Source organism: Octopus sinensis, linkage group LG4, assembly GCF_006345805.1.
Source record: "Octopus sinensis linkage group LG4, ASM634580v1, whole genome shotgun sequence".
NCBI lineage: Eukaryota > Metazoa > Mollusca > Cephalopoda > Octopoda > Octopodidae > Octopus > Octopus sinensis.
In genome coordinates, this window is record NC_043000.1 from 121,159,085 (window position 1) to 121,175,614 (window position 16,530).

The following is a 16,530-nucleotide window of genomic DNA, read 5'->3' on the forward strand; positions in this document are numbered from 1 at the left end:
GTGTGTGTGTCTGTATATTTGTATATATATATATATATACATGACAGATAATGTGAAAGAGAAAGTCAGTATGTGAAAGATGAAAAGAAGTAGATTAATGGATTATCAGAACAATACAAGACTTATTATTACAATGAAATTAGTGATAGATTCTATGGAGAAGAGATTAGTGTTCCGTTTCCTATACTTTCTCTTTCTGTACGTAGAACAGCTTCACATATGTTACAATTCTCTCTGGAAATCGAATGATCCTCAATAATTTGCTGTTCCCCGTCCGATAAACTTCAGATTTCTCTCAATGTAAGATATCGTTATTATTTAATAAAATGTCTTTGTGAAGTGAATAATGAAATGTTTCAGCCATTGTTATAACTAACGTCTTTGTGGCGGTCGTTGTATTGAAACTTGTAGTAATGCTACGTATCCATTATCCTAGCTATATTATTAAACTGTAATATTATATTTCTAATGTCTAAAGTTCCATAGATTCTAAACAATTTTTAATCAATTCATATTGTTTCTTTAATTATAATCGATCAGTTTTGCTTTTATGTTTCATCTTCCGTATATTATCTTGCTGAAGGAATCGTATGGAGCACGCAACAGTCGATATAGATGCAAGATAACGTTTAAATTATTTTCAACACACGCAGTTTATCTCATTTATAAATCACGTTTTCTGTAGACCAGTGTATCAGTGTAATGAGAATGCCTTTTGTATTAAGCGCCACATAAATGCCAATATTCTTTTGATGCATGGTAACTCTAAGTGGTTTGGAAATAATTATTGGTATGATAAAATACATCTAACGACATCTTGTTTTATTTCTACTGCAGGAGTGTCAAGTAATTTGATTTTATCTGCCACACACGTTTCTCAGTTTCGTCTCTGGACTTTCAGTACATGAGATTCAACAGATGAGAGATGATCAAAATCGTTTTCCGCATAAAGAAATATGGCGCTTTTCAGCTTTTTGTTACAACTATTCTTTATATATGTGAGCTTAAGTTGTCCTTTTAGCATCGATATGAAGATCACATGTTCGATCTGCTGGGCCTCTTTTCCTAGACATATAAACTTGTATTCCTGTTACATATTTAGATTTTAAAATCAATTTGACGATTCGTTTGATATATTTCTAGAGGTACGTTGAATCGACAAAAAATAATCATGAATATATGGCTTGGAATCTATACAGCATTTAATTGATTATCGCAAACTATGAAGCTACGATGTCATAAATGTTCATTAAATCTGTGGACCCTAGCATCGGATATGCTGAGAGCATCTTGATCGAGGACTTCATATATACTGCGATAGGAACGTAACTCTGTCACAAGGTCAATCACAAACTCAATTGTGCATGTTTCTCATAATTTTCATATTATTGTAATCATTTTTGTATTCTTCGTGCAAGTAACCATTGTACCAAACAATGATGAAGATATATATATATATATATTATATATATAATATATATATATATATATATATATATATATATATATATCTTTTACTCTTTTAGTCTTTAACTGTTTCAGTCATTTGACTGCGGCCATGCTGGAGCACCGCCTTTAGTCGAGCAAATCGACCCCAGACCTTATTCTTGTAAGCCCAGTACTTATTCTATCGGTCCCTTTTGCAGAAACCGCTAAGTGACGGGCACGTAAAAACACACCAGCATCGGTTGTCAAGCAATGCTAGGGGGACAAACACAGACACACAAACACACACATACATGTATATATATATACACATATATATGACAGGCTTCTTTCAGTTTCCGTCTACCAAATCCTCTCACAAGGCATTAATCGGCTCGGGGCTATAGCAGAAGACACTTGCCCAAGATGCCACACAGTGGGACTGAACCCGGAACAATATATTATATATAGTATATATAATATATATTATATATAGTATATATGCATATATATGTATATATGTACATGTGTGTGTGTGAGTGCAGGTGTGTATGCATGTGTGTTTATGTTTGTCATTCCCATCGCTTGACAATCGGTAGTGGTTCATTTACATACGGTAAATTTCCAGTTCGGCAAAAGAGACCTGTTGAATAAATACCACATTAAAAGAATAATGACTGGGTTTGGTTTCTCCGATTAACTTGTTCAATACACTGCAACAGTATTGAACAAATAACAAACTAAAATAAGTAATAGACAAAACGCATTCGATTTGGAGAGAATATTTCTCAAAATAAACTTTAAAAGTTTAATAAGCAAATATGAAAAATTCATGTTTTTTTTTCAAAAATAAAAACGACCACAACAGCGCCTTTAAAATATGTCTCTGCGCAAGGCGGCGAGTTGACAGAAATGTTAGCACGCCGGGCAAAATGCTTAGCGGTATTTCGTCTGCCGCTACGTTCTGAGTTCGAATTCCGCCGAGGTCGACTTTGCCGTTCATCCTTTCGAGGTCGATTAAATAAGCACCAGTTACGCACTGGGGTCGATATAATCGACTTTATTCGTTTGTCAGTCCTTGTTTGTCCCCTCTGTGTTTAGCCCCTTGTGGGCAATAAAGAAATAAGAAACGTCAGCACGTCAGCCGAAATCTTTAGCGCTATTTCCTCTGCCTTTACGTTCTGAGTTCAAATCCCACCGAGATCGACTTTGTCTTTTGTCCTTTCGAATTTGGTAAATTAAGAGCCAGTTGCGTACTGGGGGCGATCTAATCGATTGTCCCCCTCCTCCCAGTTATTTCGTGGCTTGTACCTAGAGTAGAAAAGAATATGTGTGTGCGTATGTGTGTATGTTTCCGTGTGTGTGTGTGAGAGAGAGAGAGAGAGAGAGAGAGAGAGAGAGAGAGAGAGAGAGAGAGTACGTGTGTTTCTTTGTGCGCATGTTTCTGCAGGTGTGCATGTATGTTTTTATGTGTGACTTGGTGTACGTGAGTGAGTTCGTGCTTATATATATTTGAGTGTTTGTGAGTGTGTGTGAGTATTTGTGTTTCTCTATATCTATGAATTCCTCTAAAATTCACAGCGACATTTCACTGTTATAAACCAAAAATGTAGTGCAATAACTTGGAAGATATCCAGGCAACTGGTTTCTAGATATTCATCACCAAAACTGTTCGGAGATCCAATATCTATCTAGCTATCTATCTATCTATCTGTGTATTTATCTATCTATCTGTTTGTGTATCTATCTATCTGCGTATTTATTTATCTATCATGTATCTCTCTCTCTCTGTATGTATGTATGTATATATATATATATATATATATATATATATACATACAAACATACATACATATATATATATATAATATATACATAGACAAACATACGCATGTGTACATTTATGAAATTATATATTTATATATTTAGCCTTTTCCTATCTACCTTTGATATTTCAAGATGATGTCTGATACCATATTGATGAAACACTACCACGCATTTTATTAGTTCTAGCGACACATTCATCACCGACTAGACTATTGAACTATTCATAGAGGTGGATGCCAGGCTTATAATATCTTGGACACTTCCCGTGAAATTATTCTCTAAATAGTTGCCGCTGCAGTCATGTAGGTTTGCGCTCGTATTGATCTTGGATTTTATCGATTGAAAAATATTTAAATAGCTTGCTTTTGTTCATTTACAAATCTTTAACATCTTTTCCTTTCTCTGGAAAAACGGCTCCATAAATACTCATGTTGAATTTATTCAAAGAATTCGCATTGTTTTGTGTCTAAAAGAACATCAAGCTTATACGAAAACAACACTTGAACAAGTATAGGCAGGCACTGATTCTTATTGACATGTATAGAGTCACGTATATATATATATATATATATATGTGTGTGTGTGTGTGTGGGGTGTGTGTGTGTGTGTGTGTGTTTGTGGTGTGTGTGTGTGTGAGTATGTATACATATATACATAATTATACATATATATTCATATATATAAATATAGATATAATATATATATATATATATATATATATATATATATATATATATATATTATATATATGTATATCATATGCATGATCTGTGGATATAGTACACGTAAACAATATAATAAATACATATACAGATAGATCAATATGGCAATATTAATAGATGTATACAGCTTTATTAAAGACACAATCTGACATACCAACACAGAGACTCACACATACCTAACACACAAACATCGACATCATTTTCACTACATACATACATACATACATACATACAATATATGTATATATATATACATATAAACAAACTTTGCATATAATATATATATATATATATATATATATATTATATATATATACCTAGCAACATAGACGCGTGTGTTTGTGTGATTAAGTACACATATTTATGTTAACGCAATTATAGATGGGATGGACATAATGAATATTATGTCGGTGCATCATACCATTGATGTATATATATTATCTATGTATATATATATATGTATATATATATATATATATATGCTTATATATATATATATATATATATATATATATATATATATATATATGTATATATATATATATATATATATATGTATATATATATATATATACATGCATTATATATATAATGTATGTACGTATTTGTGTATGTATATCCTATATTTCATAGATATACTCAGTATTCGCCCTCACAGACACGTGCTGATATATACAACTACAGGAGCTTTTTAAAAAATCTATGTACTTGTGTGTGTGTGTGTGTGAGAGAGAGAGAGAGAGAGAGAGAGAGAGAGAAAGTAGAGAGGAGACAGAGTAATTTAGAAACATTAACGGAAAGTAGGTATGAGGAAAGGAGACATCATTAGCCTGAGATATATTTTTACATGTATATTTAAAATTTTCTGCATTGCCTTGACTACACTCCAAATGATTTTATATGAATGCGTTTCATTTTTGTAAGAGCTCAATGCTCTTGTACGCCCTCATATAACTAGCATATCTTTCCCACATTTTTGGGAGTGCTGATAAGAGAAATCGATAGAATTCTTTTTTTTTTTTTTCACAAATTCAATGATCAACGTACCTGAGGGATTTCTATTGGGACTGACCATCTCCCGGAATAGTTGCCTTCACCACGGCTTAGAGTCCAAACGGATCTGGTCGGCTAAAGTTGTACATGAGCACGAAATGGGAAGTCACGTGAATTCGCCCTTCAGCGCGACTAGTACTTTGTATCGTGAACCATAACAAATGGTTGCATGGTCGGGCTGTCTGTGACTAAATCGGCACAACACCACAATGCCTGCTTGGTTAGTAGGAAGCTTTCTGCGAAGTTACGGGATAAAAAGGCAGACAATTCAAGAGCAATGGAACTCAGGAGAGTAAATAGCCATCAGCAATGCGATATATGTATATATATATATATAATATATATATATATAATATATATATATATATATATATATATATATATACATATATATATACATACATATCTACATATATATATATATATGTATATATATATGTATGTATATATATGTATATATATATATATATTATATATATATATAAATATATGTATATATATGTATATATATATATAAATATATGTAGTAATATTATAATGTATGTATATATTTATGTATAATATATATATGTGTATATAAAGATATATATATATATATATATATATATTATTATATATATATATATATATATATATATATAAATATATATATATATATATATATATGCTTACGTGTGCTTTTTTTAGATAAACATGTGTCTGAGTATGTGTGCGTGTGCGTATGTGGTTGTGCGTGTGTGAGTGAGAGTGAGAGCGAGAGAGAGAAAGAGAGAATCCACTTTCATAGCTGGCGGATTGCATTCTATTGTATCAAATTAAATACGCCATTCACTTCAAATGTCATTTGAACAATCCTTTTTGTCTTCGTTGTTTTCATTTCGCCTGTATTCTCTCCCATTAAGAACCACATATTATGTTCAATCTCTTGCTTTTAAGATTGAATGAATTTTTTAAGTGAATGCGAAATAGCCGCCATCTTGGTTCCTGGACAATTCTTACGCCTTACTCTATTCCTCCGTTTCGTATGCATCCATGTTGCCTTCATATTTGCATTTTTATTTCATTCTCTTCATTCCTTTTATTTCCATTTTCCCTCAACCTTTTCATTTCTTCTTTCATTTCTTCATTCATGATTAAATATATCTTTCCTTTTCTCGTTCTCTTTACACATCTATGTCTCTATACCGGTGTACATTTTAAAGTCCTGCACTAAATTCCTGCGTCTCTCCTGTCTGATGTTTTTTCCAAATAATACGCACTTCCTGTAGAATTCTTTGTATCTTAAGAATATATCATATTATAATATTCATTTGGTTTTCCCGATTTCCCTTCTTGCAACTACTGCCTTATTCTTTAAGTCTATCTTTCTCCTTCCTCTCATCCATATTCCGTTGTTTGATCGATCATGGTTCTTCTATTCTTTGTTGTACATAATGCGTTCCGTGTGTTTGCTAACATTTTGCTATTTAAGCGTGTGCGCTTCACGGTCGTGCCTTTTCTAGACTTACATAGATATATAGATAGATAAATACATACATCCATACATACATACATCCATACATACATTCATATATACATACATACATACAAACAGATATATATATATACAAACCTGTATATATATATATAAATATATATATATATATATGCAGAGAGATAGATAATATATATATATATATATTATATATGTATGTATTAATATATATATATGTATATATATATATATATACATATATATATATATATATATATATCTATATATATATATATATTATATATATATATATATATACATATATATATATATATGTACATATATATATATATATATATATAGGGAGAGTTTACGAAAACAAAAGACGAAGAAAGGTGGTGTAGAAGACAAACAGATGTGTTAGTATAACGCTCAGGAATATAAAAAGTCTTTTACGTTTCGAGCCTACGCTCTTCTACAGAAGGGACACAGAAAAAAAATGTACTGGCTAACGATCTATCATGGCGACTGTATATATATATATATATATATATATATATATATAATATAACGTTGCATGTGTATAATACATGTGTACATACATAAATATAAATATATATACACACACACATACAGATATACGTGTATCTGTGCGTTTCATCAGACAATACTATTTACCAGCCTGCTTATGCTTCTATCCAATTTCTTATAATTGCTACCACCATCAACAGTATGAAGAAACCTGTCCATTTTACCATTAATTATTGAGTACTTTACTTCAAATTACCGTTTTTGCATTCAATTTTAAAACGAGTGTATTCTAATACGTACATGCATATAATCACACCTACATTTATACCCACATACAGACGTATGCAAAAATATACACATATATGAAATTAGGTTGAAGAGAAACTTATAGACTTCTCTGTAAATAAATATTTATCTGTCTCCACTCTACTGTAAAATATCGAATGCACTAATTTAAATTGTCATTTTTGTATTCTATTTGAAACGAAGAACTTGTAATACGTAATTACGTGCATAATTACATACATATATACTCCCACACATACATAGAAGCATGCTTCTACACACACACACATACATACATGTACACACATAATTGACCAGTACTGTTTGTACTGGCCTAGCAAAGGTAAGACGCTTTTAATATTCACAGGACTTTTTAAGTACCATGCATAATGTAGAGTAGATTTGTCAGTATTCTGTGGTAGGGAAATATTTTTGACTTCTATTTTTTGCGATGTAGGTGCTCATCGGTACCTCTGTGTATACATGCATACATACATACATGCATATATATATTGTATATATGCATTCCTCTAAAAATATATATATATATATATATATAATTATTATTTGAGGGAATATAAATCCAAACTTATTGGGAAAAAAATTCAATTTAGAAATACTAAATCAAATTTCACACAATATAATATATATATATATATATATATTAATATATATATATATATATATATATATATATAATATATATATATATATATATATAAAATTAGGAGAAAACAACTTTTTACCAATTCAAAATGAACAATTAAATACACCATCCAGAAAATTACATATATTACAAATATCAAAATTAAATAAACAATAAAATTTAAATTAACAATAAATATTCAATGATTAAGTAAATTGCAAAAAAATAATAAAAACGTATATATATTTATATATATAAGAGAGAGATAGAGATAGATAGATAGAATGAGAGATATAGATAGATAGACAGATAGACAGACAGATATATATATATATATATATATATATATATATATATATATATATATATATATATATATATATATAGATAGATAGATAGATAGATGATAGGTAGAGTGATAGCTACGACAAATACCATATGTTGTTGAAAATGGGTTGGAAATAGATTTATAGAAATGTATTTGTTTAACTATACAAGATCTTTGAGAAGCTACCGGCTTTAAGTGTATTGCGAGAGACCATGTTTCAGGCCCAATATTTCCCGTTCTTTTACAGAGCTTAGAAAAACTGAAGGACCATTGCAATAAGTGTAAGAATAATGTGAGGGGGGTATATGTTGAATGAAATCATAATTAACTGATCCTTCTGTATTTTCTTTTACCCAAAGCTAGCAAATTTTCAGAAACATTTTATTTTAAAAAGTTTGTCAGCCTGACCGCCTGCTTGCCTGTCTGACTGTCTGTCAGTCCCCTTCGCCCGTCAGTCTGTCTGTCTGTATCTCTTCTCTCTCTCTCCCTCTCTCTCTATTCATCTATCTATCTATTTGTCTGTCTCTCTATCACTATCTATCTATGTACCTATCTATCATTTATCTGATGTTGATATATATATATATATACATATATGTATATATTTAGATGGGGAGAGAGAGGTAGGGAGAGGGAGAATGTGAAGTAGATAGATATGGTAATAGATAGATACAATCGTGACGGTGATTATGTGAATATATACATGTTTTCAGAATACTTGTTACGAACAGATAATTATATATCAAAGGTTATTGATTGAAATCCATAAGACACATTACATCTAAACTTTGTGCATTGCATTTTGCCCTAGACTTGCTTCTCATGTGTATCATTCTCTCACTTCCTTATGCAATAATATTCCATGCACAAATTCAAAATATTACATTCATTCACACACACCTACCACTTCTGCTGATATATGTATACACACTCATATACATTTATGTAAGTACATATATACTTACATATTATAAACATATATGTTTGTATATATGTGTATGCCTATATATATATATTATATATATATAATATATATGTAAAACACATAAACAGCTCACATCTATCTATCTATCTATCTATCTGTCTATAATATATATATCTATATATATATATAATATGTTATATATATATATATATATATATATATATATATATATATTTATTTATATAATATATATATTTATATATATATATATTTATATACATTATATAATATATATTTATATACATTATATATATTTATATAGATAGATATATAGATAGATAAACAGACAGACAGGCAGACAACAGACAGATATATATATATATATAGATAGATATAGATATATAGATAGATGTGAGCTTTTTATTGTGTAATGTTCTATAGTTCAACCCGTGCATTACGCTCCGATCTCCATAGAGTCAGCATCGTCTCGGCAGCTTCCTCATAAATAGCTGTGAGCATGCACCATTTAAATGGAAAGCTGATTACATATAACAGGTGGAATGCTGTAATAATTTAAGACTAGTTCTGTATGTTGTCTGAGAAGTGCATATCAAGCTTGTTGTACAAAGTGAAAGTGGGAACATTTAGAGAACCGTGAGAGAGTCGCAATGAATTTCATTATTAATTGCTAGTGTTCCTTCAGGCACAACTTTGTTTAACTGTTACTACTTTACCTACCTGACTATAGAAGTAGTTTTGGAGACGTACGTACAGTGTTCAGTTATCCGCGTTGTTATTTACAGTTTCAGAAGGATAAATATGGTAGAGTCCTGGATAAAAATATTCTGTTATTGTTAGTGGTGTCCCTGTATCTTCTGAGTTGAAAAGCTCAGAACGTGCACAGTAATTTTGTGTCATAAAATTATTTCATGATATTCCCTGGTGGTTAGTTATTGTAAGGGTGGTAATCATTTCTTTATAATATGTTGTGTCTGGGGAGAGTCATTTTCTTTTTGTGCCTTATAATATAACACACACATCGGTAAAATTTCCACTTTTTTCTTATTTTTATCGTCCAAAAATTTTCGTAGAAAAAAGTGGAAATTTTACCGGTGAGTGTGTTATATTATAAGGCACAAAAGGAAAATTACTCTCCCCAGACACACAGAATATGCTTCAACACACGAACTCATATAAAGAATCTTGCAAACCAAATCCAAAAAACGAAATATTTCTTTATAAATTATGATGGAATGAGATGATTAAATTTGAAACAGAAGACCAAGGAAGAATATGTAGAGTAAAATAATATTAAGCGGTTTTCCTTACTCATTACGAAGATCTTAAACTTTCTGATAGTATTATTGTATTGCAAGGCGTATACATAATAGTCAGTATGCCTGCTTTATGTATCTGTGCTAGTGTTATAACATAAAACAGCGGTAAAAAGCAATTTGATATATAATGTTAATGCTATAGCTTTTATAGTAAGTCTTTTGGTTAAATTATATACAATGACCAAAGGTATAGGAATGATTACTTCAAATAAGTTTTACTGTCTGTTTATTTTCAAAGCTGCTGCTGTATACAGAATAAAAAAAACACAATATCAAAGATGTCTAGCTTTCAGCACGACGTTTAATTTCGAGAATATTTAGTATTGATTTCTTACCAGAACAGGACTTAGATGTATACTTCATACATTGTATACGATATTATTGTTTCTGTCATGTAAATCGGTGGCTGTGTGAACCTGTTGTGTATGAGGAATAATTGAATAACTAAATACCACAAGACATTGTGTCCGGAAACATCACTCAGTCTCCATTACTGAATTCGAAGTTAGAGCAGCCGTGTGTAGTTCAGGAATATGCACTATTAATGTGATTACATTGCATTGTGACTGTTTCATTGAAACACTAGTGTTAATGGAAATTCAGTATCACTTAACTGAATATAACTAATATGTAGGTATGACTATGTGACGTTCGACGGTTGCTTTGCAAACACGTGATTTGTAGTTCAGTCCAACTGAGTAACACAGACGTATTAGGCAAGTGTCCCCTACTATACCTCCGGGTCGACCAATGCCTTGTCAGCGAATTTGTTACAGGGAAACTTGGTGGAAGCCTCCCATGTATATACGTGTATATCTATGTATATATTAGAAGAAATAAGGTACTCAGAAATCTGGATGGTTTTATATTTACAGATATTTATTAATATGTCACATGTTTTTATAAATCACATAATAGCGCTTGCGTCCACTCTAGTGGAGTCTTCAGATAATCTATGTATGTATATATATATATATATATATATATATATATATATATATATATATATATATATATGTATGTATGTGCGTGTGTGTGTCGGTGTCTGCGTGTGTGCGATCATGTGTGTATGTATGCTTGTATCTGTGTGTGTGATTATGTCTGTCTTAGTGTCAATATGTGCCTTCCAAACTGCTTCACAGCTGTTGCGGGTGTGTTTGCCAGTCCGTAACTTAGCGGTTCAGCATAGAAAAGCACTAGACTCAGTACGAGTTGCAAACATAAAAAGCAATGGAATTGATGTTTTCATCTAAAACCCATCTTGGCTGTGCTGCGGCATAACCACAATCGAACGACTGAAACAAGTAAAAGAAGAGAAATTCTTACGTAATTAACCTGCGTCGCTAAGTTTTCAGTTCTTGATGAATTTGATCAACTAAATTACAATGTAAGTGCCTGAGTATTGCACAGAGGTGTGTACTCATAATTTCATCCTTAGAAGGAATCAGCGCTACACAATGTGAGACATAAATATTCCTTTTAATTGCAGGTACCGTCAATCCAGTCACCAATTTCACTCGGTAGAATCTCACACATATTGACACACGCACATTCATACGTGCGCTCGCGCACCTATACAAATATCTTCTGTTTAAGACTATCATTAATAAGGTGGTAAGTTCAAAATATATCAAATTATAAACTCATAGCAGTGTGGAACAGTACTGTTATAATTATTATTTGTCTCAGTAGATGGAAATGAACTCCAAAATATTAAATCAGCCAAAATTAAAATGGAGATAGGAATCAGGTGGTCCGATATACTTTTAGTGATGCTTGTGACTCTGGGTACATTTCGCAATTATCTGTATTTGTTATTTCTTTACTGCCCACAAGAGGCCACACACATACGGGCCAAACAAGGACAGACAAACGGATTAAGTCGATTATATCGACCCCAGTGCGTAACTGGTACTTATTTAATCAACCCCGAAAGGATGAAAGGCAAAGTGGATCTCGGTGGAATTTGAACTCAGAGCGTAAAGATAGACGAAATACCTATTGTTTTACTACCCGCAAGGGTCTAAACACAGAGAGGACAAACAAGGACAGACAAACAAACGGATTAAGTCGATTACATCAACCCCAGTGCGTAACTGGTATTTAATTTATCGACCCCGAAAGGATGAAAGGCAAAGTCGACCTCGGCAGAATTTGAACTCAGAACGTAGCTGCAGACGAAATACCTATTTATTTACTACCCACAAGGGGCTAAACACAGAGGGGACAAACAAGGGCAGACAAACGGATTAAGCATTCGCTGATTAATCAGGTTAGAGAAAGAACAATGAAAAATGAATTGCACAAGGGGAAAAACCAGATACCCAAGAGCAGATGAACATATGAACACAAGTGACTTTGAGAATCGAAAATAAATTTTAATTAATTAAAATTATAGCACTTAAGAGTCCAATGCTGTTATTGGGGATGAAACTTATTCTTTGAAGGACGAAAACTTAAATTTCGATAAGCGAAAATTAAATGGAGTTGTAGCAAAGAATTCCTAATTTGTCACTGATTCTTACAAATCCATTTATGCTGAGGTTTTAGTTTATTCTTTCAAAAGCCACTGAAAGATTACCAAGTTCTGAAAACGACAACAATTTAAATACCGTTTGTTGTATGGGAGGACAAAATGTTCACTAATTAGCTACATTCAAATATTGACTTTGGAAGCTCTTCTCAAGAGCTTCTACATGTGGTGCAAAACGTAAAGTTAAGTACAGGCCTCCCCTTTCATGAGATGGTAAATAGAAATAATATCGAATATATTACAATCATAACTTTATTGCGGAAAGATAATTATTAGCGTTACTGAAAATGAATTGCAGGAACAAAAAAAAGAGAATATTACAGAATTTGAGATGATCTAAGCAGGGAAACTGAATCTGATTTTGAAACACGTTGTGACAACACCAGTTCTGTTCAGTTATATTGGACATCATCAGCAACTTTTAGTACACATAATGGCATTGGATATATGGAAACTCTTGAAAGAGTTTGTCATTAATTTGATTTGCTGTGTGTAAATTAAACACCGACAAAGAATGTTTACCATGATGCTATGGAAATTATGATATTAAGAATGTCTCCAAGGAAACTGATATATAAAGAATATATTGTTCACTGAACCGAATACAGCGTTCCATAACTGGTGAAATGAATATATGAGCAAAATATTCAACTTAATGAAATATATTTTGAGATGGATCAATACTTAGGACCGCTGGGATTTTAATAGAATGCTACTGATTGGAAATATCCAGGATGAGAGGCGAATATAATCTTTGGTAACCATTATGGCAATTGCGGGTATGTTTTCGCGTTACAGGAAATCCCCATAGCGAGGCATAGTGATTGGAAGCCTGCAGGTACTCAAGAGAGACTAATGAGAATAGTAATTTCTGTTGGTGTGCCTGGAAATTCAATCCTGAGTGGGAACAATTTTATGCAATGGCTTTGCAAGTGTGCCTCTTGAAAAAATTTAAATATTGGCAAGTGGATATCGAAACAGAGGTGGTAAGCTGAAAATATAGTTTAATTAGATTAAATCATGATAACTCGAATGAGATAAAATCATATAGGTATTAACCAAAACTATTTTCTGAACCGATTAGGGATTGGACACCCGAAATACAATAAGCCATCACTTGAATGGTGATATATCCTTTTCTACTCTAGGTACAAGACCTGAAATTTTGGGGGAGGCTGCCAGTACACAACCAGCATTTAATTGATCGACCCCGACAGGAATTGGAACTGAGAATGAAAAGACAGACGAAATACCGCTAAGTATCTCGCCCAACGTGCTAACGTTTCTAATTTCTTTATTACTCACAAGGGGCTAAACATAGAAGGAACAAGCAAGGAAAAACATCGACCCCAGTGCGTAACTGGTACTTAATTTATCGGCCCCGAAAGATGAAAGGCAAAGTTGACCTTGGCGGAATTTGAACTCAGAACGTAAATACAGACGAAATGCCGGCGTGCTAACGTTTCTGCCAGCTCACTGCCCTTGAATGGTGATATATTGTTGGAGTTGTAATTTCTGATTGGAAGTGAGAAACCTGAATCGTGTTGGTCATCTTCGGAGAAACCTGAATAACATCGATTCCCTCGCAATGAATAAGACAAAGACATTTTGTGTGAAAATGAATTGTTAAATTGAATAGCACTGAAATTTTTTCTTCGGTTGCTTCTATTTGAAGAATATTTAGTTAATTTCAGGTTAATATACTTGTGGTTTTGGTGGGGGCAGGGGGTGCGCTTCTTTTGTATAATTGAAAATATCCGAATGCAGAGTTTAAATATTTTAAGAAGTTCAATAAAGTGTAAAGTAAACGCAGATGTATATTCTGGAGATGAATCTGATGTTTGCCGACACTGATGAATGTAACAAAAATATTTCTGTAACAATTCACCGCAGAATCCTCTCAATTACTGCGAAGATTATAGAACGACTAATAGAAATTTCTTTAGCAACAAATACTATAACTTACTAGAGAAATGATTATAAAACTTAGCAGCATCTCACAAGAAAAATTCTTGACAAACAACATAGAACTTTGCAACCAATTGTACTCGCATTCTGAGGCGAAAATATTTTCATTTGTTGAAACTTTCACGATAAAAATTAATGAAAATTAGCGCGAAGGAAAATTAATCTCTGAATAGACGGGACAGAAGCACCTCCGATGTTCCAATCAGTCCTATGTTTAATGGACATATGTGTAGGAGAGGAAAGTATGTCTAATTTTTGGCAGCTTTCGTGACAACACCGGATATGTTTTGGTATTGCTGGACATGCTCAATGAACCGCATTCGACTCAGTGGTTGCCAAGAACTAACAGAATTATATCTTTGAGTGGAGAAGCCTATGTGATTAAGAAAATTAAAATAATGATATTGGAAAATTTCCCAAAGGCGCTTTGTCTAAGAAGAACTAAATCTAAGTGCAGGCTACTCCAAAATTGAGCAGGTGAAACACATTTTGTATTCATTGAAATTGTAAATGACTTTGAAAATGTTATTAGAGTTAATGGCGTGATGAAGCAGGTTCTCTTAAGGGATAAAAGTCAAAACACCTAGAATATCAACGAAACAACTTCACAATTATTAATAGCTATAGATTTGTGCTGGAATGTTCTTCAGTGACTTGGCAAATTAAAATAAAGTCGGTAAAACACTTCTAAAGAATGCTTTGTTGGTAAGAAATAACCGATAAATTTACATGCAGGCTACCATACTGGAAATGGCGAACAGAAAATAATTCTTAAATAACTGTAACTCTAAAATTCATAACTCTCATGAAAGTAAGAACATCATTCGAATTCATAAAATATATTCAGACATACGTAAATTATGTAACTCTTGAAATTTCAGTAAACCGACATATATAGTGAAATGAGAATGTGCAGTTGTTGTGGAAGGAATTGTGGCAGCTCATTCGATTTCGATTGACTGGTTTATATATTAGTGAACATATTTAGCGAAGCGTACTTAACTGAATGAAGCATATTTTACTGAGGTTCTTGGGATGTTCATAAGATTTTGTGTAATTGTGTGAGTATGTGTGAGTTTCAACGTTAATTAGTTGAAACTATAGTGTATAACACAAAATAGGAAGCTTAAATCAATGACGTTTAAAGTATTTTAAAGGAAATTCGAAGATGGAACATATAAAGTGAAGACTATAAGAAATGAGGTGACGAGCGGCAATTAAACTTTAATTAGTTGAAACTAATAGCCCCAGTTATATCAAAATTAACGGCAATGGAAATTATCCTTAAAAAGTCAAGGCGTGCAACTGTAGACTAATTAATGAGCCTAAATGGAATTTAGGTGTTGCAAACAGAGTAGACCTAAAAGTTTCAGCTAAGGTCAATAACATATTACTAATTTATTAGTTATTTTACAAAAGCGGTGTTTTTCGGTCTTGTTGGAATTCCTCCTCAAATTTCCCTAAAGTTTCTCTAAG